The sequence below is a fragment of the Trichosurus vulpecula genome, chromosome 1 (genome assembly GCF_011100635.1).
Source record: "Trichosurus vulpecula isolate mTriVul1 chromosome 1, mTriVul1.pri, whole genome shotgun sequence".
Classification (NCBI taxonomy): domain Eukaryota; kingdom Metazoa; phylum Chordata; class Mammalia; order Diprotodontia; family Phalangeridae; genus Trichosurus; species Trichosurus vulpecula.
Genome location: NC_050573.1, coordinates 26,018,684 through 26,044,590, shown reverse-complemented (window position 1 = coordinate 26,044,590; position 25,907 = coordinate 26,018,684).

Below are 25,907 nucleotides of genomic sequence, written 5' to 3'. Positions count from 1 at the left end.
ATTAGAATAGTAATGGTCATTAGCATTTATTTTATTCATCAAAGCACTTTAAAATTTGCAAAGTGCTTCCCATAGGTTGAAGGTACAGGACACTAATGTCCTTTCTTGAGCTAAACTGCCAAGCATTCAAACTCTACAGTAGAGAGCGTAGTTTCAGTGGGCTGGCCACATTGTTCCAATGCCAAACGTAAGCTTGCCTAAAAGACTATTTTATGGAGAACTCACACAGGGCAAGCTTTAACATGGTGGTCAGAAGAAGCAATACAAGAACACTCTCAAGGTCTCTGAAGAACTTTGGAACTGATTGTGTGACATGGGAGACACTGGCACAGGACTGCTCAGCATGGTGTGCCCACATCAGAGAAGGTGCTGTGCTCTCTGAGCAAATCAGAACTGAAGTAGCTCAATAGAAACCAGAGATGCACAAATTTAGAGAATCTACTCCAAAGGTTCATATGAACTATTTGTGCCCAATCTGTGGTAGAGCATCATGAGCTCGCGTTGGTCTGATCGGCCACAGTCGGACACATGGTACCTTGGCTCCAATGTCATTTTGGTCCTCTTTGAGAACGGACATCAACCAAGGTGATGCAGTAAATAGAGGCCAGACCCAGCCTCAGACACTTACTAGCTCTATGACCCTATGACATTTACCCTTTGTTTGTTTCAGTTTCCTCAACTGTAAAATGCACCTCTCTTGTAGGATTATTGTGAAGCTCAAATGATCTTTATTATCTATATTTATAAATATTTAATTTTTATATATTTATATAGACATATATTTATAAAACACTGAATATAGTGCCTGGCAAACTGTAGGGGCTTAATAAGCACTTATTCCTTTTCCTTCAGGACACTTAGTTGGTGCCATCGTGCACAGAGCACTGGGCTTGGAGTCAGGAAGACTCATCTTCCTGAGTTCAAATCCAACCTCAGATATTTACTGGCTGTGTGACTCTGGGCAAGTCACTTCATCTATCAAATGAGCTGGAGAAGGAAATGACAAATCACTCCAGTATCTTTGCCCAGAAAGCCCCAAAGGGGACCACAAAGAGTCAAGACACAATTGAACAACAGCAACCTTTCTCTTGCCTTCCGTTTCCATATGTGATCTCATTTCATTCTCACAACCACCTCTGAGACAGGTCCTATTATCACCCTTTTCCAGATGAGCAAACTGAAGCACAGAGAAGTCAACAATCATAGGATCATAGAATGGAAGGAACCCTAGGGGGCATCAGATACCTCCCTCCCTATTTTACAGATTAAGAAACTGAGGTTCAGAGAGGTTAAAATGATAATCAGAGTTTATATAGCTAGTAAGAATATGGCACAAGATGTGAACTGAATTCTTTCTGTCTCCCAACTAGGTAACGCCAACCACTGGGCTCTCTCAATGTACAGTTATCCCTTCCACATCGCAACTTTCCTCGTCGCCGTTTTGATTTATCACAGGTTGGCATAAGAAATTAAATGGGAATGTTGGGGAGTTTTTGCAGAAACCTCAGATGACACATGAAGGCCAGCAGACAACACAGAAGAAAATTTAGAAACTCAGAAATGCATAAAATGTATGTATAGTATTATATAATATCAACACATCTTCTAATGTCACAAATATACACAAATTTTACAATAAGGTACCATACATACTCCTTAAAAGAAAAATAATCAGATTTCTTCTCTGGTATGAAGGGAGGGCCAAAAAATTTTTTTGGGGGGGATTTTCCAGATGTGGGGGAGCACCATGCCCTTAACCCCTTTGATGTGGAAGGGATAACTGTAGCTATAAAGCAAAGGGCCTGTCCAGATGCTATCTGAGGCCCCTCCTAACTCTAAAATTCTAGGATCTTAGAGCCCTGCCTCCCCAGTGGAGAAGAACATTTAAAATGTGAGATTTGTTGTGGCTGGTTCAGAGATAATGGGTTATTGTTGTCTCCCAATAAGAGAGTTTTCAGCCATCTGAAGAATGGGGGTAATAATGTGTACCTTGCAGGGGTGTTGAGAGGCTTAATTAACTAATGTTTATAAAGCACCTCAAAAGTCAGAGATGAGAGGTATTTCAGCAATACCGAATATTATTGTTATTAATAATTTACTGTCCTGTCTGCTTATTGCCTCCTTTACCAACGACAGAAGCCTTTTAGACACGTCGGGTGAAACATGAACATGGCAGCACTTCGTTTAGAGGTAATTAAGCCCTGGATAATTATTATCTTCATTTTGATTGGTGCCAAAACAAACCCTTCCCCCTCCCTGCTGGAGGCATTCCATTTTCATCTTGCCCACATGATCTTCCGCTCATAACTCCTATTGTAATTGCCTCTTTTGTTATCTTTCTCTGTCTCTGTCTTTTTCTCTCTCTGTCTCTCTATTTCTCTCTCTCTCTGTCTCTCTCTTTCTCTCCCCCCAACCTTTTCTCTTCCTCCTTCTCTTTGCATCTCTGTAGGCCTGGGAGAGCCCTTAGAACATGGAATGTCAGGGCTGGCAGGGGCCTTAGAACAGGAAATGTCAGAGCTGAGAGGGGCCTTAGAACAGGGGATGTCAGGGCTGGGAGGAACATAGGATGTCAAACATAGAATGTCACAGCTAGAGGAGCTCTTATAACAAAGAATATCAGCTTCATGATGTCAGAGAATACCTGGCCATATTTTATGTTGAGGTTAAGTTCTAAAGTCAGCTTGGAATCAGGGATGGGCTGGAGACAGCTAGAACTGGCTTAAAAGAACCTTTTGTTAAATTGTCAGTGGGAGCTTTTAGCCCTGTAGCCAAAATAGGCTAAGACTACAAAATGAGGCTTGATTTATTGTTTTATTGATTGTTTAAGCTTAAGAAAAAGAGAAAATGTTAATAATGCAGATTAAACTTAAAAGTTGGCTGTACACACATTTTTGGGGAGAGCTGGTTGTTAAACATTTACCAGCATCCTTCTGCCAGTCAGGTAAAAAATAATTCACATGCTCAAAACTTGACTCTTGAAAATTCCTTAGGTCGCCCATAAAGTACATGTAAGAAGGGTGCCCCTCATCCCAACCTCAATTAATGTAGCTAACAAGATGTTCTAAGCCCTGTTACTTCTATCAGGTGAAAATGCCTCTTTGATGGAGTTAAAGAACCAATCTGTCAATCAAGGCCAAAACTACTTGGAAACAGCCTAGCTAATTAAATTGAGATGGACCAAAGGACCCAAGTCATTGAATGAATTAGAAGATGAAATGCATTGGGGTTGGTGGAAAGAGTTAGACACATCTCTGGGCCTTGGTATCTCAGAGAAGGAATTCTAGAGAGAGCATTCCAGCAGCTGTGAGGAGAATTAGTTTGGGGGGAGTACTTTAAATAGATAGATGCCAGAATCTGTAACCAGAGGACAGGGAAATTCGAGGTGAGAGTGAGTTTAGAGGAAATGGCATATTCCTTCTCTTCCCACCTGCCCCCCATTGACAATGTCATCTGGCATCCAGCCAGAAGCTGAGACAGACACATTAGACACCCAAGGAAAGGCACCTTCAAGGTGCATGACCTCTTTGGCAAGGCAACAAACATTTATTAAGTGCTTACTGCATGCAGGCATGGGGGATACAGATACAAGAAAAAAAGGTGATTCTCTGCCCCCAAAGACCTTCCACTGTTGTAGGGGAGACCACACAAACAATCTGGAAATTTGGAAGTGGTGCTGGGAGGGGAATGAAGGTTGGCTGGCCTGGGCCTCTCTTCAAAATGAAGGCCTCTAGAGGACCTCGTCAATGGCACAAGGGGCTGGCATTATGGAGGGATGTACCAGAGGGAGAAACCCACAGTGTTTCCAGGGTAAGGAAGCTCCAGGGGCTGAGAGAAACTCCAGGGACGGAGGGAAACTCCAAGGCAAGACAGTAGCTGAGGAATCATAGTGGCAAAATTAAAAAAATCAAAAGCAGACGTGGGAGGGTCTTCAAGACTTTATAAAGCCTTTCCCATGGGTTTAAGCTCCTTGAAGGCAGTGACATACCATCCTTCTTTCTCCTACATGACCTGTGATCAGAACTCAATAAAGGTTCCTTGGCTGGTGGGGGATTAACCGGTAAGGACATTCTGACTCCTGGCCAGGTGTGTGGAATGAAGTCCCTGTCTCCTGGACAATACAGCCAATAAGAAAGTCATGACTGACTTTACTGACAATAAAAAAGTATATGACTTGATTAAACAGTCCAGCAGAGAATGAAGTGGCAGTCATTTTTCATTAAAGTTGCATTTGCATGGGGGAGGGCTCGCTCTGCTAAAATGAATGCAAGTCTGGGAGAGAAATCTGGCACCAACAGGGCCTATTGGTGGCTGTTTTTATTTTAATTCGGTTCAATTCAATAAGCACTCATTTATTTATTTATGTTTTCCCCCTACCCTGTGCCTAGGAGTTGTGGAGGGAAAGTGAATTGCATCTTCTCCGTCTGGACTAATGGACTCTGAAATGAAGGAAATTTCAGTGATTGGGTTTGACATCCTGTAGTTTTGAATTCTGCATACGTTGGTGGTTTCAGCACCATTTGGGGGATCAGAGTACGCTTGTTAATTTAGAGTTTTCTGGGCAGGGTCCATGCCCGAAGCCATGTGGGACTGGGGCGGGGGGCACTGCTATGTTTGATGATGTCACTTTATAGACAATAGGAATTGCAGAATTTGAGAGCTGAAAGTGACTTCAGGAGGCCATCTAGACTAAACCTCTTACTTTGCAAATGAGGAAACTAAGATTCAGAGAGCCTAAAGGACTAAGGATTGTAGGTCTAAAAGCTATAAGGGACCTCAAAGGTCCAAGACCCTCATTTTACAGATGGAACAACTGAGGCTCATGGCAGTTACTAACTTGTTTAAGGTCACAAAGATAATAAGGGACAGGGCTGGGATTCAAACCCAGCTCCTCTGACCCCAGATCCAATGCCTTCCTGACTATCACGATGTCCCTCAGTGAAGCATTAGCGTAGGATTATAATGGAAGTTGTAAGCTTTAAAACACAATAAGAATGTGAGTCATGATCCCCCAGGGTTCTGTCCTGGGTCCTCTTCTCTTCCCCCTCCATACTACTTCATTTGGCAATCTCATCAGCTCCCATGGATTTAATTATCTCTCTGCTGATAATTCTCCAATCTACCTATCATGCCCCAAATTTTCTGCTGACCTCCAATATTGCTTCTCCAATTGCCTTTCAGACATGTTGAATTGGATGTCTGGGAGACAATTTAAACTCAATATGTCCAAAACTGAACTCATTATTTCCTCCTCCAAAGCTTCCCCCCTCCACCTTCCCTATTATTGTACCATCCTCCCATTCCTTCAGGCTTCGAACCTAGGAGTCACTCTGGATTCCTCACTCTCACATCCCATACACAAACTTTTGTCAAGTCCTGTTGATTTCACCTTTGCAATAGCTTTTGAACACACCCCTTTCCCTCTCCCTGACACCACTCCCACTCTGGTGCAGGCCCTCATGGCCTCCTGTCTGACTGTAATAGCCTGTTGGTGGGTCTGCCTGCTTCTAGTCTCTCCCCATTCCAACCTATCCTCCATTCAGCCTCCAAAGTGATTTTCCTTAAGTTCAGATTCAACAACGTCACCCACCCACTCAATAAACTCCAGTGGCTCCCTATCACTTCCAGGACCAAATACAAAATCCTCTGTTTGGCATTCAAGGCCCTTCATAACCTTTCCAGTCTTCTTACACCTTACTTCCCGACACATACTCCTTGATCCAGTGACACTGGCCCCCTGGCTGTTCCACAAACAAGACACTTCATCTCTAGGCACCTGGCATCTCCTTTGGCTGTCCCCCATGGAAACCTGATTGCCCCATTCCCCAGTCAGCCCTCCCTTCTGTCACCCCACTCCTCCTCATCCCCTTTTCCCTTACTTTCTTGTAGGGCAAGACAGACTTCTATGCCCCATTGCCTGTATATCTTACTTCCTAGTTGCATGTAAAAACTTTTTTTTTTTGAACATCTGCTTTTAAAACTTTGAGTTCCAAATTCTCTCCCCTCTTCCCTCCCCACCCACCCTCCCTAAGCAGGCAAGCAATTCAACATAGGCCACATGTGTACCATTATGTGAAACCCTTCCACAATACTCACGTTGTGAAAGACTCACTCTATTTTGCTTCTTCCTATCCTATCCTATCCTATCCTATCCTATCCTATCCTATCCTATCTCCTTTTATTCAATTTTCTCCCTTGAACCTGTCCCTTTTCAGAAGTGTTTGCTTTTGATTACCTCCTCCACCTATCTGCCCTCCCTTTTATCATCCCCCCTTTTTTATCTCCTTCCTCCTTCTTTCCTGTGGGGTAAGACACCCAATTGAGTGTGTATGTTATTCCCTCCTCAGGTCAAATCTGATGAGAGCAAGATTCATTCATTCCCCCTCACCTGCTGCCTCTTCCATCCCAACAGAACTGCTTTTTCTTGCCACTTTTATGTGAGATAATTTACCCCATTCTATCTCTCCCTTTCTCCCTCTCTCAATGTATTCTTCTCTCATCCCTTAATTTGATTTTATTTTTTTAGATATAATCCCTTCATATTCAACTTACCCTGTGCCCTCTGTCTGTATATATATATATATATATATAATATATATATATATATATATATATATATATATATATATATATATGTATGTATGTTCCCTTCAGCTACCCTAATACTGAGGTCTCATGAATTATACACATCATCTTTCCATGTAGGAATGTAAACAAAACAGTTCAACTTTAGTAAGTCCCTTATGATTTCTCTTTCTTGATTACCTTTTCACGCTTCTCTTGATTCTTGTGTTTGAAAGTCAAATTTTCTATTCAGCTCTGGTCTTTTCACTGAGAAAGCTTGAAAGTCCTCTATTTTACTGAAAATCCATATTTTGCCTTGGAGCATGATACTCAGTTTTGCTGGGTAGGTGATTCTTGGTTTTGATCCTAGCTCCATTGACCTCTGGAATATCATATTCCAAGCGCTATGATTCCTTAATGTAGAAGCTGCTAGATCTTGTATTATCCTGATTGTGTTTCCACAATACTCAAATTGTTTCTTTCTGGCTGCTTGCAGCATTTTTTCCTTGATCTGGGAGCTCTGGAATTTGGTGACAATATTCCTGGGAGTTTTCTTTTTGGGATCTTTTTGAGGAGGTGATCTGTGGATTCTTTTGATTTCTATTTTACCCTCCAGCTCTAGAATATCAGGGCAGTTCTCTTTGATAATTTCTTGAAAGATGATATCTAGGCTCTTTTTTAAATCATGACTTTCAGGTAGTCCAATAATTTTTAAATTATCCCTCCTGGATCTATTTTCCAGGCCAGTGGTTTTTCCAATGAGATATTTCACGTTGTCTTCCATTTTTTCATTCCTTTGGTTCTGTTTTATAATATCTTGATTTCTCATAAAGTCACTAGCTTCCACTTGCTCCAATCTAATTTTTAAGGTAGTGTTTTCTTCAGTGGTCTTTTGGACCTCTTTTTCCATTTGGCTAATTCTGCCTTTCAAGGCATTCTTCTCCTCGTTGGCTTTTTGGAGCTCTTTTGTCATTTGAGTTAGTCTATTTTTTAAGATGTTATTTTCTTCATTATTTTTTTGGGCCTCCTTTAGCCAGTCATTGACTTTTTTTCATGGTTTTCTCACATCACTCTCTTCCCAGTTTTTCCTCTACTTCTCTAATTTGCTTTTCCAAATCCTTTTTGAGCTCTTCCATGGCCTGAGACCAGTTCATATTTTTCTTGGAGGCTTTTGATGTAGGCTCTTTGACATTGTTGACTTCTTCTGGCTGTATATTTTGATCTTCTTTGTCACCAAAGAAGGATTCCAAAGTCTGAGTCTGAATCTGAGTCCATTTTTGCTGCCTGGCCATGTTCCCAGTCAACTGCTTGACCCTTGAGTTTTTCCTGGGGGTATGACTGCTTGTAGAGTAGAGTACTTTGTCCCAAGCTTGAGGGGTTTATAATGTTGTTTTCAGAGGTATTTCTACACAGCAAGCTCTGTCACAGCATTGCTCCTCCTCCCCGAAAAACCGCCAACCCGGACCAGACTTAGATCTTCAGCAGGCTCTGCACTCCCACTTTGATCCACCACTTAATTCCTCCCACTAGGTGGGCCTGGGGCTGGAAGCAACTGCAGCTGTAGTTCTGTCCTCAGAGCTGCACCACCTCCACTGCCCCCTTTCACTCTGTCCCCACAGCTTTTCCCACTAACCTTCTCTGTTGTCTTCGCTGTTTGTGGGTTGAGAAGTCTGGTAACTGCCACAGCTCACTGATTCAGGGCACTAGGGCCAGTTCTGCCTGGCTCCTGGTCTGGTTGGTCTGGGTGCAGCCCACGCTGGCCTCTGCTCTGCTTCGCTCCCAGCTCCATGGGATAGACCTTACCCAGCGACCATCCAGGATGTCCTGGGCTGAAGCCCTGCTTCCCTCTGCTATTCTGTGGGTTCTGCAGCTCTAGAATTTGTTCAGAGCCATTTTTATAGGTTTTTGGAGGGACCTGCAGTGGGGGGAGCTCATGCAAGTCCCTGCTTTCCAGCCGCCATCTTGGCTCTGCCCCCCACCTCTCAAACTTTTAATGTGGGCTTCTCCCAAATTGCAGAACATTAGAGCATTAAGGAATAGGGTAATCAAATGTTGCGGGCTGAGTTAGAGCTGTGCCCTGCCCTCCTCGGACCTCCAGGCCCAGGGGCCTGCTGAGATAAACTCAGGGCTTTGGGATGTGGGTGGAGCCAGGAGGAGGGGTCTCACCTTTGTTGCCTCCCTGGCAATTCCAGGTCTTTGCCCGTGCCTGGACCTGCCTGACCACGTGGAACCTCCGGCTGCCTGACCACGTGGAGTTTCCGGTTCTTTGCCTGGACTGCCTGCCCACAGGGAGCTTCGGGTAGTGCAGGAAGAGAAGGGGAGGAGAGTAGGCGGAGTCGGGGCGGTCCTAGGACCCAGGTGTATAGAGTTTTACCCGTCCTTCACCCGCATAACCAAAGAATGTACCTACATCACTAAAGATATAAATGTGCTGCTTGCTGAAATAATAAACGGAGTCACTCACCATCTTTCGGCTCCCGCCCCGTTCATTGTCCGCGAGATCAGGTCCTTTGCTTAGGCAAAGGCCTGGGGCTTGGGGGGAACCCCGAGCATAGTTACGAGGCTTCGGAAGCCCCTAACAATCAAAGGCTCACAGAAACATAATTTCAGAGTTGGAAAGGACCTTAGAGGTCATAATCAAGTCTAGCCAGCAACCTTATTTCACCTATGTTCTGGGCAGACCATATCTGATTTATTATATTCAGTTGTGGGATCTGACCCCAGTTCAGGAAGGGCATTGATTACCTGGACACTGTGCAGAGAAGGGCAGCCAGAATGGAGAACGGTCTTGAATCCATGCCATCTAAGAACAGCTTACAATTAAATGTGCTTTAAGGCTCGCAAAGTGCCTTTGGTATATTACCTCATTAGATCTTCACAGTAACTCTAAGCGGTAGCTGCTATTATCATCTGCATCTTACTGATGATAATAATAATAACAGCTAGCATTTCTATAGGACCCAATTTGTTCCAGACACTGCGCTAAGTGCTTTGCAAATATTGTCTTATTTGATTCTCATAACAATCCTGGGAGGCAGGTACTATTATGATCCCCTTTGTATAGTTGAGGAAACTGAGGCAAACAAGATTAAGTGACTTGTCCAGGGTCACACAGGCAGGAAGTCTGTGGCTGGATTTAAACTCAAATCTACCCAATGACCTACCTACCACATCCTGATGTGGAAACTTGCCCAAGGTCACAAAGCTGTCAAGTGTCTAATGTAGAATATGAATTCGGGACTTCTTGACTCTATCGACTATGCCACCTATTGTGGGTTGAAGGGACTAGGGACTTTTGACCTGGGGATGACAAGACCTGGGGGTAGGAGGAGCGAGAGAGTCACCTCCAAGTACTTGAAGAGCTGGCATTTGGAAGAAGGGTTAGATTTCATTGATTTAATTTAAAACTGTCTCAAGGGCCATCTGGTCCAACTTGGGTTTCTGTCTTACAAGTGAGGAACTGAATGTAAGAGAAAGGAAATGACTTACTCAAAGTCATGTTCATCTCGGCCTCAGAGATCAGAACCAGGAGCACCAGTAGATTTATTTGTTGTTGTCATTTGGTCATTTCAGTTGTGTTTGACTCGTTAGGACCGCATTTGGGGTTTTCTTGGGAGAGATATTGGAGTGGTTTGCCATTTCCTTCTCCAGCTCATTTTACAGATGAGGAAACTGAGGCAAACAACGTGAAGTGACTTGTCCAGGGTCACACAGCTGGTAAGTGTCTGAGTCCAGATTTGAACTCAGGAAGATGAGGCTTCCTGACTCCAGGTGCTGCACTCTATGCACTATGGCACCACCTAGCTGTCTGCTTTTGATGGAAACTTCAAGGTTTTAGATCTATGAACAGGTGAACTTATTAACAGGTAAGAAATGCACTAGGCTACCTTCTACTTCAATGGAGGTCTTCATATTAAGACTGGATGACCACTTGTTCCAGGTTTCTAAAGGGCCTGATACCCCTTCCATCTCTGAGATTCTCTACTTCTGTGAGTCTGTGCACATCCCTTCCTCAGAAATACCCAATGCCCATGAAGAGATAAAAGCCTAAGGCCTGAGGTTTTTTTTTTCTTGTTGCTTTGAAATGGGATACGTCCTGACTGTGATGGTGTCTGTTATGCATGAATATATGGTGGGTCAGGTTTACAAATAAGTAGGAAATATTTACTGGCTCATAAAATTGTTTTTGCCAGCCTGGCTTCCCTCCAGAAAGCACTCAGGTAGCAGACACTCTGGCCTTTGAATATAACGCTGAGGTGCCCGACTCATCACCAGTAGGCAATGGATTTTCAGTTTTTCTAGTAGTAGATACAATTCTTTCTTGAGGTGTCCATACTCCTGCTCCCCAGGCATCCTTATGAGCTGATGCCAGGTATTTTCAAGAGCCTGGCCACTATTGGGTGTTCTGTCTGCGACAAAAGAGTGGAGAAAAGCTAACTGAGTCCTGTAGGACTTGAACTGGCAGCTTTGACACAAATTTGCCCTTCAAGGGCCACTTCACTTTTTCCTCTTCCATGAAGGCTTCCTTGCTCATTTCAACCCTCCATGATCTCTCCCCTTCCTGACTCCTATAAATCATTGTCCATTATTTAACAGGCAGTGGATAATGTGACATCTCTTACATGTTATTCATTGTTATTTAGCTCTTGTATTGTTGACCTTCTTGTGGTGTAGATAGATAGATAAAACATTTATTAAGTCCTTACTGTATGTTAGGCATTGTGCCAAGTATAAGCAGAGAGAGAGAGAGAGAGAGAGAGAGGAGGGGGAGGGAGAGGGAGAGGGAGGAAGGGAGAGGGAGAGGGAGAGGGAAGAAGGGAGAGGGCGAGGGAGGAAGGGAGAGGGAGAAAGAGAATCCCTGCTTTCAAGGAGTTCACATTCTAATGTGGGGAAGGCAGAAAATAAAGGGGAGCCACAGAGTATATGCAGGGGAGGGCACTTGAGCTGGGTAAGGCTTCTGGGGAGGAGGCCGAAAAATCCAGAGTGGCTCAGGTCAGGGTAATAATAAAAATAGCTAATGTTTCCATAGCACTTAACTATGTGCCAGGCACTGGGCTAAGCATTGTACAAACATTATCTCATTTGATCCTTCCAATAACTCTGAGAGATAGATGCCATTATTATCCTCATTCGACAGATGAGGAAACTGAGGCAAACAGAGATTTAAGTGACTTGCCCAGAGTCACACATCTAGTAAGTATCTAAGGTGGATTTGAATAACAACAGTAATAAGTAACATTTATATAGTGCTTACTATGTGCCAGGCACTGTGCCAAGAGCTTTACAAATATTATTCTATTTGATCCTCACAATAATCTTGGGAGATAGGTGCTATTATCCCCATTTGACAGATAGAGAAACTGAGGCAAACTGATGTTGTGACTTGCCCAGGGCACACAGCTAGTACATTTCTGAGGTCAAATTTGAACTAAGGTATTCTTGTCTCCAGACCCAATACCTCTATTCACTGTACCACTTAGCTAGTTAGCTAATTAGCACTGCACCTAATTAGGACATCTGGCCTCATGGGGGAAACAAATCCAGGGTGAAAGGACTTGGAGTCAGAAAGATCTGAGTTTGAATCCTGCCTCTGGGAGCCCTTCTCGCTTTAATTCTATGATCCTAACATCTTATCAGACAGTCAATCAATACTTATTAAGAGCTTACAATGTGCCAGGCAGCGTGCTAAGTCCTGGGGATACAAAAAGAGGCAAAAGACAATCCCTGCCCTCAAGGAGCTCACAATCTAATGGGGAGATGACATGCAAACAAATATATGCAAAACAAGCTATACACAGGATAAATAGGAAATAATTAGCCAAGGGAAAGCACTGGAATTAAGAGGGGTTAGGGCAGGCTTCCTGGGAAAAGTGGGATTTTAATTGGGACTTAAAGGAAGCCAGGGATTCCAAGAAAAGGAAGTGAGAGAGGATGATGCCTTCTTGGAGGTGAGGGAGACTGTAATAGGAAGAACATTGTATCCGAAATCCAAGGACGTGGATTTCAGTCTGGGCTTTGTAACTTATTATCTATGTGACTGAACAAATGGTTTCTCTTCTCCAAACTCTTCTTTCCTCAGTTGTAAAACAAAGGGATCGGATTACATGATCTCTAAGGTCTTTTTCAATTCTAAAGCACATGATAGATTGTCTATGATGGTTACCACAAGGTCATCAGTTGATGACTCTGCCCCTTCTAACACAAGACTGGTAGTAAAGGAGTGTCAAACCATGTATTACTTGCATGACCTTGGACAAATCGCTGCCACCTCTTTGGCTTCATTTTTCTCTCACATGATGTTTAACTCAGCCTTGGATACTTAGTGTCTTCAGACTCCCCCAGCCTCCTCTTCCCTGTGATTGGAGGGCTGGAGGGTGGAACGCTCAATTCCACTTCAATCTTTCTTTATAGAGGGCTTGACCTGGACTTTGAAGCTCAATATGCAGTTTCCATCTGCAACTCTGCTTGGTCTGAACTCTGCAGAATCAGCTGCCCCCATAGGGGTATGCCCTGGCAGCCTTCTGACTTCAAATTCAGTGTCCCCCCCCCCCCGCCCCAGCATGCTTCACTCCTAGGGAAATGTTCCTTCCTAGAGGACAATGTTGATTTCATTTTTGACTTTGCTCTTGGGCAGTGAGGTGGCACAGTGGATAGAGCACGGGACCTAGAATCAGGAAGACCCAAGTTCAAATTTGGCCTTAGACAAAGGTGACCCTGGGCAAGTCACTTCACCCTGTTTGCCTCAGTTTCCTCATCTATGAAATGAGCTGGAGAAGTGGCAAACCACCCTAGTATCTTTGTCAAGAATACCCCAAATGGGGTCACTGTTTACTGAGTTCAAAAAAAAAACGGAACAACAGCAACAATTTAATAGGTAGTCGTCAAATTGAATAGAATGAAAGTCTTGACACATCCAGGAGTTGGACTGTTTCTAAGCAAGAATCAAGCTCTAGGGCAGTTTCCTGCCTTGCTATTTGCTCTTCCAATCACGCAGTTTGCAAGTGTTATTGATCTGACACTTATTTTCATAGAAGCATCAATTCCAAACTGGCTTGATATGAACATTTTTAGCCTAAAGGAATGAGCCTTGTACATTTACATCCCATGGGAAGGTGGGCTGTATTTATAGTTTTGTTAAAATGTTGGAAGAGAGGCCCATGGAATGAGTCGGTTCCCTCCCTGGATCTCCAGTAGTGTTGGGAGGAGGTGTCTTATTGGTTTTGCTGTGATTGATCTGAAGGTGATCAGTGGACATCACTCTTATCCTCGATGCCCCACCAGCTCTGTGGAAGCTGGCATAATATATACTCTGCTAGAATCCTCCTCCCCACCCCCAGCCATGCAGCAAGGGCTGAGGGGAGGTCTTTCACAGAAAATGTGTAAATTCAATTCTTCTAAATCTAATACTTTATATAGTGAATTTAATAGACTTAGTAAAGGAGCCCTGTGCTGAGTCATTGTGCCAAGGGAAGACAGATAACTGAGTTGCAAGATGGGAAGAAACAGGAGAGTTTGGTTACATGGTAGCATAGTATCCAAGAGCTAGAAAGGGATCTTACAGGAAAGAGTCCTGATCTCAAATCCTGGCTTTCCTACTTATTACTGGGACACTACTTTCTCATCTATAAAATGAAGGGTTAGATTAGGTGACCTCCAAAATTCCTTCCAGCTCTAAATCTGTGATCCTACTATAGCACCCCATCTGGGGCTATCTTCCCAATTTGGAATTCACAGGTTTGCATATTGGGTTCCTAGCAAGATGACTATTGTCAAAAGCTCCAAGAGTTTAAGGACTAGCAGTCCTAAAACTATAGCTCATAGGCCCCCATTGGTGTGACTACCTTTAGTAGTCAGCCAGCAGACATATTTTAGCTAAAAAACAAAGGCATTTACTAAAATGCATAATAAAAATAATAGTTACAAAACATCTTCTCCTCCCCTCCTGCCCCAATAAACCTGAAATAAATTCTTCTGCAAACATATAAAGTGTCTGTGGGAAGAGCTGGAACTACCTTAGAGTATGCATAAGCAACACAGATAGTCAAGACAACTTATACCTTCAATGTTGCAAGGAACCAGTGTCCTTTCTCTTCTTGTGGAGTCCTCATCATGCTTCCTCTCCCTATATCCCCAACGTTGGGTATAGTGTTGCTGCTAGGGCACTCAGCTGAGCTCTATGGGCTTGCTTCTCTCCATAGGACAGCTCCCCCAAACCAGAACCAATTCTATCTTGAATCTACATTTGTCTCTCTTCTCTGTTGCCAGGGGTCATGCACTTTGAAGCTGCTTCCTGCCTTGAATGGTTGACTCTCTGTGATTATGTCCTTGCTGCTTACTGGGTGTAATCTTTCCTACCAGGTGAGTAGCTCCGCAGCAAGATGCCATGGCTAATGGTGGGTGGTTGTGGAGAAAGAAATAAAATGCCATAATAGTATGTAATTAGTGAGGAACAAAATAAAGCAATTGAAGGATGGGGCACAGCAGCTGGAGGAGGGTGAAATAATTGTAGACCACTTGAGAACAGAGAACATGCTTTTGTCTCTCTTTTATTTAAATTTGAACATTCAGTACAGTACCTAGAACACATTTAATTGGAAGGGAACAAGCTTTTATTAAATACATAATATGTGCCAGGCATTGTGTTAAGCACTTTACAAATGCTATTCTGTTTGATCCTCCCAACAACCCTGTGGGGGAAGTGCTCTCATTTTCCTCATTCTACAGATAAGTAAATTGAGGCAGATAGAAGTTGTGACTTGCTTAGGGTCACATAGCTGGTAAGTGTCTGAGACTGGATCTGAATTCAGGTCTTTCTGACTCCAGGCCTACCATTATATTCACTGTCCCTCCTACCTGCTTTTTGTTTGTTTTACACTTAATTTTTATTTTTTCAATTACATATAAATAATTTTTAATACTTATTTTTAAAAAAATTAGTTTCAAATTCTTTCTCTCCCTTCTTTCACTCTCTCTTCCTTGAGAAAACAATTTGATATAGATTATAAATACGGAGTCAGGGAAAACATTTCCATATTAGCCATGTTGCAAAAGAAAACATAAATCAACCCCCTTCCCCCCCCAAAATCTTAATAAAACCCAACCCAAAACAACCCAAAATTAATAAAGTAAAAAGAAAGTATACTTCAATATGTATTCAGACTGCATCAGTTCTTTCTCTGGAGACAGAGAGCATTTTTCATCATGTGTCCTTTGGAACTGTCTTGGACCATTGTATTGCTGGGAATAGCTAAGTCATTCACAGTTGATCATCATACAATATTGCTGTTACTGTGTACAATGTTTTCCTGGTTCTACTTAATAAGTCTTGCCAGGTTTTTCTGAAAGCATCTTGCTTGTCATTTCTTATAGCACAATAGTATTCCATCACAATCATATACCACAAATTGTTCAGCCATTCCCCAAATGATGGGCAACTCCCAACTTCCAATTCTTTTCTACCACAAAAAGAGCTGCTAAAAATATTTTTGTACATATAAGTCTTTTTCCTTTTCCTTTGATTTCTTTGGGGTAGGACCTAGGAATGATAATTGTTGGGTCAAAGGGTTTGCACAATTTTACAGCCCTTTGGGCATAGTATCAAATTGTGCTCCAGAATGGTTGTGTCAGTTCACAATGCCAGCAATAATTAACAACATTTGTCATTTTTCTTTTTTCGGTGTCATATTAACTAATCTAATATTAACTAATGTCATTAACTAATATGGCATAATAATTAATATTAATGAATCTAAAAGGGAAGAGGCAGTATCTCAGAGTTGTTTTAATTTGCATTTCTCTAATCAATAGTGAATTAAAGCATTTTTTCATACAACTATAGATAGCTTAAATTTCTTCTTCTGAAAACTGCCTGTTTACCATTTATCAATTGCAGAGTTACTTGTATTCTTATAAATTTATCTGTTTTCTATATATTTGAGAAATAAGGCCTTTATCAGAGAAACTTGCCCTCCAGTTTTCTGCTTTCCTTCTAATCTTGGCTGCATTGGTTTTGTTTGTACAAAATCTTTTTAACTGAATGTAATCAAAATTATTTATTTTGTATCTCATAATGCTATCTACTGTTTGGTTATAAATTCTTACCTCATCCATAAATCTGACAGGTAAAATATTTTATGCTCTCCTAATTTGCTTATGATAACATCCTTTCTGTCTAAACCATTTATCCATTCTGACCTTATCTTGGTGGTGTGAGATGTTGCTGTATACCTAGTTCTTGCCAAACTGCTTTTCAATTTTCCCAACATTTTTGTCAAATAATGATTTCTTGTCCTCAAATCTTGGACCTTTAGGTTTATCAAGTGTTAGGTTACTATAGTCATTTACTACTGTGTCATTGTTGTTGAGTTGTTTAGTCATGTCTGATTCTTCATGGACACTATGGACAATACTGTGTATAGGGTTTTCTTGGCAAAATGCTAAAGTGGCTTGCCATTTTCTTTTCCAGTAGATTAAGGCAAACAGAGGGTAAGTGACATGCCCAGAGTCACACAGCTAACAACAGCTAATAAGTGTCTGAGGCCAGATTTAAACTCAGTTCTTCCTCTAGGCCCAGGGCTCTATCCACTGAGCCATCTAGCTGCCCTTACTACTCTATACCTAATACATCCCACTGTCACACCACTCCATTTCTTAGCCAGTACCAGATTATTCTGATGATTACCACTTTGTAATGTAGTTTGAAATCTGGTACTGCTAAGCCAACCTTCCTTCACATTTTTTTTCATTGATTCCATTGATATTCTTGACCTTTTGATTTTCCAGCTGAATTTTGTTATTATTTTTTCTAGTTCTATTATACATATGTGTGTGTGTGTGTGTGTGCATATATGTGTAATTTGATTTTTATGGCACTGAATAAGTAAATTAATCTAGGTAGGATTGTCATTTTTATGAATTGGCACAGCCTAACCATGAGCAATTACTATTTCTCCAATTGATTAGATCTAACTTTATTTGTATTAAAAGTGTTTTGCAATTGCTTTCGTATAGTTCCTAGGTTTGTCTTGACATGTAGACTCCCAAGTGTTTTATATTGTCTACAGTTATTTTAAGTGGAATTTTGTTATCTCTTCCTGTGGAGACTTTGTTGGTAATATGTAGAAATGCTGATGACTTATTGGCTTTAATTTATATCCTGTAACTTTGCTGAAATTGTTAATTATTTCAACTAGTTTTTAATTGATTCTCTAGGATTCTCTAAGTATCACATCATATCACCAGCAAAGAGTGATAGTTTAATTTCCTCATTGCCTATTCTGATACCTTCGATTCCTTTTTCTTCTCGTATAGCTATAGCTAACATTTCTAGTACTATATTGTATAATAGTGGTGATAGTGGGCACCCTTGCTTCACTCTTGATCTCACTGGGAAGGCTTCTAGCTTATCCTATTACAGATTATGTTTCATGATGGTTTTAGTTAGGTACTACTTATCATCTTAGAGTTCCATCGATTCCTATGCTCTCCAGTGTTTTTAATGGGAATGGGTGTCATATTTTGTCAAAGGCTTTTTCTGCATCTATTAAGATAATCATATGATTTCTTTTGTTTTTCTTGTTGACATGATCAATTACGATGACAGTTTTCCTAATATTGAACCAGCTGTGCATTCTCGATATAAATCTCACCTGGTCATGGTGTATAATTTTTGTCACATATTACTGTAATCTCCTTGCTAGTATTTTATTTAAAATTTTTGCATCAATATTCATTAGGGAAATTGGTTCAAAGTTTTCTTTTTCTGTTTTTTTCTCTCTTAGCTCTTTCTAATTCAATGTATAATGGATGCTTATTAACTGACTGAATTAAAACATGGAAGTTTTGATTTTATCTCTAAGGTAATAGGGAGCCACTGGAGCCTCTTGAGCAGTAATGATTATGACATAGTAATGACCTGTGCTTTAGGAATATCACTTTGGCCACTGTGTAGACAGTAATGTCAACCTCAAACAGAAATGGGGACCACTAAACTATACATAAGGATTCTTAAGAGATGCATATTGACTTAGTTTTAAAATGTAATATTACCTATGTTTTATTGTACTTGCATTTATTTTCACAAATATTTTTCCATTACATTTTAATCTGGTTCAGGTGGCACTGGGGAGTGTTGTGAGCCAGTTGTGGCCCAGTGTTTGGTATGTCTGGTATCGTCAGTGGATTTGGATGTGGAAGAGATTGGATTCAGGGAGACAAATGAGAAAGCTATTGAAGTAGTCCAGATGAAAGGTGTTGAGGACTTGAACTTGGATGGTATCATGTGGGTGGAGAGAAGCATACACAGATGTCTACTTCTTTGTCCTCTGCACTAGGTCCTTATTGTGTCTTAGTATGTGAGATCCAAACAGTATAGGACCAGATCTCTTTCTTCACCTCTATCTCACATGATGAGGTGGCTTTACTCCTTACCAAGGCTAACCCCTCCCAAGTGGTCCCCTTCCATCTTGTCTCCTCCAACTGATTGCCTCCTCTGCATCTCCACTCTTTCACTTTTCAATCTCTTTTTCTCTACTGGCTCATCTTTTACTACCTACAAACATGCCCATGTCTTGCCTATTCTAAAAAACCCTCACTTGATCCTTCCATCCAGTAACTATTGTCTTATATCCCTTCTGCCCTTTGTATCTAAACTCCTCAAAAAGGCTGTCTACAATAGGTACCTCCACTTTCTCTCTTCTCACTCTCTTCTGAACAATTGATCTTCTGATTTTATCATTCCACTGTTACTGTTCTCTCCAAAGTTACTAATGGTCTCTTAATTGTCTTTTCTCAGTCCTCAGGAAATAGAAAATAGTCATTCTAGGACAACCATGGTGGAAGTGGGGGGGTCTTTTTCTTAGTTATTGTTAACAAGATTCTCTCCAAAGTCCTCCTTAACTGGCTGATCCTTCACCTGGAAGATGGTCATCTACCTGAGAGCCAGTGTGGCTTCAGAAAGGGCTGAGGAATTATGATACAGTATTTGCTGCCTGACAACTCCAGAAGAAGTACCAGGAGCAGAACAGAGGTCTGTACACAATGTTTGCTGATCTTACCAAGACCTTTGTTATTGTTAGTTGTGAGGCAGTCATGTTAAAATTTGGTTGCCTGGAGAAGTTCATCAGTACTATGTATCAGTTCCATGACGGCATGCTTCTGTGAGCTCTGAATACTGGATGATGCTCTCATACTTTCCCAGAAAGTGTGTTTGCTCCCATGCTTTTCTGCATGATATTTTCAGCAACGTTGTTGGATGCCTTCGATAAGGACAAAAATGGCTTCAAGGTCAGTTTATTATAACTGATGGTAAATTATTTAACTTGAAAAGGCTATAAGCCACGACTAAAGCAAAAGTAGAGTTGGTGCATGACTTTTTATTCGCAGATGATCATGCACTCAATGCAGCCTCTGAGGCTGCAATGCAACAGAATATGGATTGACTCTTTGCTGCTTGTGCTAATTTTGGCCTAACAATTAACACCAAGAAAACAGGATCTCCCCCAGACACTACCACACCATCCCTATGTGGAACCATTGGTTACAGCAAATGGAGAAACTTTGAATGCTGTGGATAAGTTCATTTACCTTGGCAGCATACTTTCCAGGGATGTCCACATAGATGATGAAGTTGTCACACACATTGTCAGAGCTAGTTCAGTGTTTAGGAGGTTCTGAAGGAAAGTATGGAAGAGAAGAGGTGTTGGATTGACTACCAAACTGAAGGTCTACAGAGCAGTGTGTGCTGACCTCATTGCTGTATGCCTGAAACCTGAACAGTCTACCAGTGCTCTGCCAGGAAACTGAATCACTTCCATTTGAATTATCTTAGAAAGATTCTAAAGATCACCTGCAGGATAAAGTACCACACACTGAGGCCCTTTCTCAAGCTGAACCACCAAGCACGACTCTTGGGCTGGCCATGTTGTTTCAATGCCAAATGTGTGTTTGCCTAAAAGACTATTTTCTAGAGAACTCACAAGGCAAATGCTCACATGGAGGTCAGAAGTGATATAAGGACACTCTCAAGGTCTCTCTGAAGAACGTGGGAATTGATTTAAGAAATAGGAGACACTGGCACAGGACTTTATAGCATGGAATGCTTGCATCAAAGAAGGCGCTGTGCTCTATGAGTAAAGCAGAATCGCAGTACCTCAAAAAGAACATGAGATGTACACATTTAGAGATGTCTCCACTCCAAATGTTCATGTGATCTATTTGTGCCCAACCTATGGGAGAGTCTTTCAAGTTCATGTTGGTCTGTTAAGCCACAGTTGGACACATTGTACCTTGACTCCAACATAGTGATGTCATTTTGGTCTTCTTTGAGAATGAAGGACACCAATCAGCTGTGTGACTCTGGGTAAACCACTTAACCTCTGAGCCCCAATTTCCTCATCTGTAAAAATAGGATAATAATTATACTTACCTTATAGCGTCGTTGTGAAGATAAAGCAAGATAATATATATGGTGCTTTGAAAACCTTAAAGAGAAATATAAATGTCAACTATAAATAACAGGAATAATGTTAATAATATTCTTTGAACTTTTTTTATCTCCAGGCTAAACGTAACCCACTTTCTGCAATCAATTTTCACAAAAACTTGAGGCCCTTCATCATCTCAGTTGCCCTCCTCTGGTTCCTTTTCACCTTATTAATATCCTTTCTAAAATATAGTGTTCAAAACTCAATCCATCAGCAAATATTTGTTGCATACAATATTATCTTTTTTCTTTTAATTTATTTCACCTTTTTAATTAACAAAAAATCTGATTTCTCTCTCTCCCACTGCCTTCTTCCCATGGGGTGGGGGTAAGCTATAACAAATCTACACAGTCAAACAAAACAAATGACCATATTGGCCATATCAAAAAATGTGTCTCAATCTACAGCTTGACTCCATCACCTTTCTGTCAGGAGGTAAATAACATGCTTCATCATTGGTCCTTGGGCATCATAATTGGTCTTTGTACTGATGAGAGTTCTAAAGTCTTTTAAAGTTGTTTGTCCTTAAAGCACCTGGTTCTGTTCACTTCCCTCTGATTCACTTCAGAAAAGTAGAAGACAATATTCTCAAACTCATTTTACAGATGAGAAAACGGAAAGTGATTTATAGAGTCCATTGGATCAGGAGGTGGGACTAGTGGCCAGACCTCCTGTCTCTTTGTTTAGAGATCTTTCTAGTGCCCGCTGGTCTTGAGGGTGATGACTGTTGTTTGTCCTTCGTTTCTGAAGAGGACCATGACACTGAGGCCGTGACATGCATGGTGATGATAAGAATAAAGAGAACCGACTCATTTTCTCCTAACACAGTGCCTGGAGCATTGCAGGTGCTTAATAAATGCTTCTTGACTAACCATCTCCCTTCTCCAAGTGCCTTCTGCTACTTAGGACATGGGCTTATTCATTCATTCACTCTTTGATAATTACTTATGGAAAATTCATGTTTAAAGAATCATGCTCGATAATATATGGCATAAAGAGAAGGTATGGCATTGTCTTTCTCTAGGTGTTTCTAATCTAGTTAGGAAGACAAGACATAAGACATGGTCTTGTGAAATGGAAATCTCACTAGATTCCAAGTCGAAAGACCCACAAGTGCAAAACGAGAGAAGCATGGTTATTAGGCAGCAATTGTTCTGAAAAAGATCTGGGGATGCCAGTGGACTGCAACCTCAGTATGCTTCAGTAGTTGTTATGGCCTCTAAAAAAAGCTAATTTTATCTTGGACTGGATTAAGCAAGAAATAGCTTTAGTGAGCAAGAAAAGGACAATTACACTGTATTTTGCCCTTATCAGACCTTGTGTGGATAGGGTGTTCAGCATTGGGTGTCACATATCTTCTTTCAAATAAAATTTTGAAATTTTAGTTTTTATTCAGTCATTTTTCAATGATGTCCAACTCTGGGATGCCATTTGGGGTTTTCTTGGCAAAGATACTCATGTGGTTTGCCGTTTCCTTCTCCAGCTCACTTTACAGATGAAGAAACAGGCAAATATGGTGAAGTGACTTGCCCAGGGTCACATAGCTAGGAAATGTCCGAGTCCAGATTTGAACTCAGGAAGAGCAGTCTTCCTGACCCCAAGCCCAGCACTCTATTGGCTGTGTCACCTGCTGCCCATGTTTTAAAAGCACCTACATTTATCCAATGTGTTCTTCTCCACTCCCAAAGAACCAGCTGTTTAACAAAGAAAGAAAAAGAAGAAGCAAAAACAACTTAGGCATCAAGAAAGTTGGACACTCAATGCTGTGTTTCATACTCATAGCCCCTTACTTATGAGGTAGGAAGCTATTATTATCCCTATTTTAAAGATGAGCTGAGACTAAGATGAGGCAAGTGACTTGGCCAAGGTTACTTTACCAGTGAAGTAGCTGAGCTGAGATTTGAACTTAGACCTTTGACTCCAAACCCATTCCACAGCTGTATATTGATCAGCCTCCCTGTCCTAAGAAGGAAGGGGTGACTATGTGCCTTCCCCCTCCCCACCCCAGCTCTGATGCATCCTGAAGGAAGGATGGAGAGGAAGAGGAACAAAGGACCTTCAATGGTGGAGGTGTGAGGATGAGCTTGATTTCTTTACCCTTCTTTGACTGCACCTCGTATGATAATAAATAAACCCGATTAAGGCGTTGCAGCATTTCCAAGCCAGGGTACTCCTTAGGTGGATTTTATTGCTTTGATAAAAACTGCAATATCTGAAAATTGTCTTCGGCTCTGAAGAACTCCCATTTTATGACTTCCACATGCCTGGGATAAATTGCTTTCGGTGCCTTGTTATATATAATTCAGATCCTTATGGATGCTGGTGGGTTGCATAATGCTCCATCCTAATGATTTATTCATTTGGGGAAGCAGGGTTCAGTCGCTGGGCCCAGCCCAGACTGCCTGTCAGGGTGCTTGCACAGGGCCCAGCTCTTCCTGAAGAGGCTTGATTTCGTCTCGGCTGGGAGGAGTCGTGCTGAGCTGCCAGAGCTGGCTGCAGACAATCAAGAAAGAGTTCTGTTGACTTAGATCTCTTTCCCCTTTGGTCTTTCTTACCTTTCTTTTCTCTTCCTTGGTGCTCTCAGCCTCCACCCATTATGTCCTCTCCTCTCATCTCCTAACATAGGGCTGTGGCATCACCAAGTCTGGTATCCTGAGCTTGGGAATATTGGGAATATTATTGGGATTATAGAAAGGAGCTTGCCCATTTTCTCACTTTAAAGATGAGGAAGCTGGGGTTCTAAGAGGTCAAGAGATTTGCTCAGGATTCTCCAGATAGGATCCTGGTCATCTAGCCCATCCCACTCGGTATGTAGATGAGAAAACTGGTGCCCAGATTTGGGGAAATGATTCACCCAAGGTCACACAGGTAGGATTCTAGATCTGGAGCAGGAAGGCCCCTCTAAGGACCATCAAATCCAAACCACCTCGTTTTATAGATGAGACAAGTAAGATGAGGTGGTGCATGCCTGCCTTGTTTGACTTTTCTTACCCCAAACTCCGTATCAGTGAAATCCCTGCTTTAATCCGCTTCCCAATACACAGCATCCTCCTCCATGGGCAACATCAACATTGATGATGCAGCCAAATAATAATCAAACAAATGACTTAGTCAAGGCGATTTCTTATTGGGGGGTGAAATAGTAGAAAAAGTACTAAATCTGTAATAAAGCGATCTGAGTTCAAATCCCAGCTCTACCGCTTATTGCCTGTGTGACCTTGGGAAAGTCTTGGATTGGAGTCTCCTTATCTGCAAAGTGAGGGGGTTGAGCTAGGGGAACTCTAAGGCCCCCTCTGACCCTAAGTCTATGATGGCAATTTAGGACTAGGTCTTTGCTACCAAAAATTGGAGAGGGATGGTCCTTAAGAAACTTAGACTGGGTCATCAATGCAGATTGTGCAAGGGAACAGTAGGAAACAGGCAACACTTGACTGTAGGTTGCAAAAATTTGGCACCTCCCAAATACCCAGCAAGACATGATACGATGTCTCAAATTTCACAGCTGAAGCTCACTCTTTCATGGACTGACAGATGGTGATTCTCCACACTACAAACACAGACCTCAAGATGTACTAGAGATTTCAACAAACAAAGTACTGAAACTGGACCATTACTATGATAGACCAAACTATCATAACCACCCAGACAGAACATCAATCCATAAAAATGTAAGAATGTTTACAACAGATGTCACTCTGTTCCCTTCTCATAATTTCCAGGCTACATAGAATGAAAAACTTTCAACTGGCAGAAGAAATCAAAATGTGTAAGAGCAGGATGTGGTACCTATCATCCCCATCCTCCTTTCTGCTACTGCCACTGGAGATATCCCAAGGTTCCCTTTAATGAGTCTGCAGAAGATGACCTTCATACCCTCATACTGTAATTCACCTATAAAAAAGCATCTTTCCCCTTATAGTATCATAGAAATAATATTAGTGTTTAACATAAAAGAATGATATAGCTGGAAAGCAACGTGTCCTCGGATAGTCTCTATCTGAACTTCCAAAAAAGTTGAGAATGAGCTACCAACAATGAATGTTTTCATGGTGTTTTAGAGATTGTATAGCATTCTACCTACATCACTTCCATCTCTGTGCGTATATCATTCCTGAAAGATTTTTTTTAAAGAGATGAGAAATTAGGCACATGAATCATTAGTTACTCAGCTTCTCATTTGCCTTGATTTTTGTATTTATATTGTCTGTGATTTTTGCCCAATCTTTGAGATCTTCTCCTCCTTGAAATTTTGAAAACTTATCCTGGCAGATCTTTAGAATAGGATTTTCTCCAGTGCAGATTTTTTGCCTTATATTCTGTATATACACGCATACACACACAAGCACGCATTACATATAATATACATATAAATATAAAACATATAAGTATTTGTGTGTATGTATTCATATGGGTATATATACATATATAGAAACATGTATTTGTGTGTATATATGTACCTATGTAGGTATACACACATGTGTATATAATATGTGTTCATATATGTACCCATATGGGCATACACACATATGTGTGTATGTATGTAATATATGTGTATATAATACATGTGTATATATGTACCTATGTAGGTATATACAAGTGTGTATATAATATGTGTTTATATATGTACCCATATGGGTGTGTGTGTATGTAATATATGTGTGTATATAATATATGTGTATATAATATATATGTATATAATGTATTTGTATCCATATAGGTATGTAATATATATGTATATATGTACCCATATGGGTATATATGTGTGTGTGTGTATGTAATATATGTGTATATATAATCTGTGTATATATTAATCTGTGTATATATGTGTGTGTATTATATATGTATGTATAACATGTGTGTATA